This window comes from Cicer arietinum, chromosome 6 (genome assembly GCF_000331145.2).
Source record: "Cicer arietinum cultivar CDC Frontier isolate Library 1 chromosome 6, Cicar.CDCFrontier_v2.0, whole genome shotgun sequence".
Lineage (NCBI taxonomy): Eukaryota > Viridiplantae > Streptophyta > Magnoliopsida > Fabales > Fabaceae > Cicer > Cicer arietinum.
The window spans coordinates 34042951-34044970 of NC_021165.2; the positions used below are offsets into that span (position 1 = coordinate 34042951).

Genomic DNA, 2020 nt, shown 5'->3' on the forward strand with positions numbered 1-2020 from the left:
ATTTTTATTGTGAATTTTAAACCAAAAATCATTATCAACAGTTACTATTTTAGTTAATCATCATAGTAAAGAGACATTAGTATTCATAATAAAGTCCTTGTGGGAATGATAATTTTTACTACGCGATAATATTGTGCACTTGCGGTCTTATCAAGTTTTTGGTGCCATTGTCGGGGACTTTGTTTTTTTATATTAATTCTCTTTTTCTATACTGATTAAACTAAAAAAAATTATTTTTCATTTTTATTTATTTTTATTACTGATTTTTTTCTCTTTGAATGCGAAGAATCTGAAGTCTTGGGAATCTTGTCAAACCAATACCCGAGATAGAAATATTTTTCCATAGGAGAAGAAGAGAGAGAAATATTTTTGAACAAGAAATACATTTAAAAATGACTGAAAATAAACCCTTGAAAGAATATCCCTCTCCCAATACTACAGTACCACATTCGAGTATTGTGTGCCCGACAGTAGAGGCAAACAATTTTGAATTAAAACCTTCATTGCTATTTATGGAACAGCAAAACCATTTCTCCAGTACTCTAATGGATGACCTAAACATTTATTTATCTATTTTTTTTAGAGTATTGTGATACTTTGAAAATTAATGGAGTTACTAGTGACGCCGTTAGACTAAGACTTTTCCCTTTCTCATTAAGGGATAGAGCTAGAGCTTGGCTACATTAATTTCCTTCTCAATCCATTACCACATGGGATCAGTTAAAGCAAGCGTTCCTTGCTAGATATTTTCCACCAAGCAAAATTGCACAATTGAGAAATCAAATCACAAGTTTTTCTCAAAAGAGAGGAGAATCGCTCTATGAAGCTTAAGAGCGCTTCAAAGAGATATTGAGATTGTACCCTCATCATGGGCTGGAGAAATGGCTAATTGTCCATACATTCTACAATGGACTTTCATACACTACAAGAATGACAAAAGATGTTGCTGCAGGAGGAGCATTGATGAAGAAGAACATAGAAAAAGCATATGCTCTAATTGAAGATATGGCATAGAACCACTACCAATGGTCAAGTGATCGATCTACTCAGAAGAAAGGAGGCGGGTTTGAAGTTGATGCATCAGATCATATTGCTTCTAAGATAGATGCATTTTTCAAAAATTTGAAATATTAAATGTAAATGATGTCACACCAAATGTTTCTCCTTGTGAAATTTGTGGTATTATTGGTCAGGTGGATGTTGAATGCCAAGTCGAAATGTCTGTTAATGGTTGAGTGGGTAATTAGAAACTTAACTATCTTAACAATCCACAAAGAGGGTATCCTTTTTCAAATACTTATAATCAAGGGTGGAAGAATCATCCAAATTTTTCCTACAAAAATCCTCCCCTTAATCCCATCCCCCAACCAATGGTTAGACCTCCCGGTTTCCAAGGACAAAGGTCTTTCAACAGCCCCCAAAAGTCTAGCTTAGAAAATTTGCTGGAAAATTTTGTGTTGACTCAAACCAAACAAAATGAGGAATTTAAAAATCAAAACCAGTCAATGAATGAAGCACTTAGGCAGTTAGCATCTAAGGTAGATTCCATGGCCACACACAATAAAATGTTGGAAACACAAATCACCCAAGTGGCTCAACAAGTTGTTTTATCCTCTAGATTTCCCAGTGTATTCCCAGGGCAGCCTGAACCTGGCCCCAAGGGACAATTAAATGTTGTCACCTTAATAAACGGAAAACAATTAGAGGAACCCAAGCGTAGTGATGTGGAAGTGAATGTTAGGGATGAGAGTGAAAGAACCCAACCATCAAGTGAAAGAGTAGATGAGGAAAAAGAAAAACCACCCATACCATTTCCCAAAAGATTTTCTAAGGCTAAAATTGTGGAGCAATTTAAAAAGTTTGTGGAACATTTGAAAAAATTATATATTAATATTTTATTCACTGAATCATTGTCTCAAATGCAGTCATATGCTAAGTTTTTGAAAGAAATTTTGTCAAACTAAAGAAAACTTGACGACAATGAGACAATTGCTTTAATTTATGAATGTAGTTCCATAAT

General features: G+C 34.3%; 1 non-coding gene across 1 annotated transcript; it reads right to left on the reverse strand.

The window, feature by feature from the left end:
* Positions 1–769: 769 nt before the first annotated feature.
* LOC113787431 (small nucleolar RNA R71) lies at positions 770–875 on the reverse strand. Its single transcript, XR_003473935.1, has one exon. It is a non-coding gene; the product is annotated as a small nucleolar RNA R71 (small nucleolar RNA).
* Between the last annotated feature and the right edge of the window lie 1145 nt (positions 876–2020).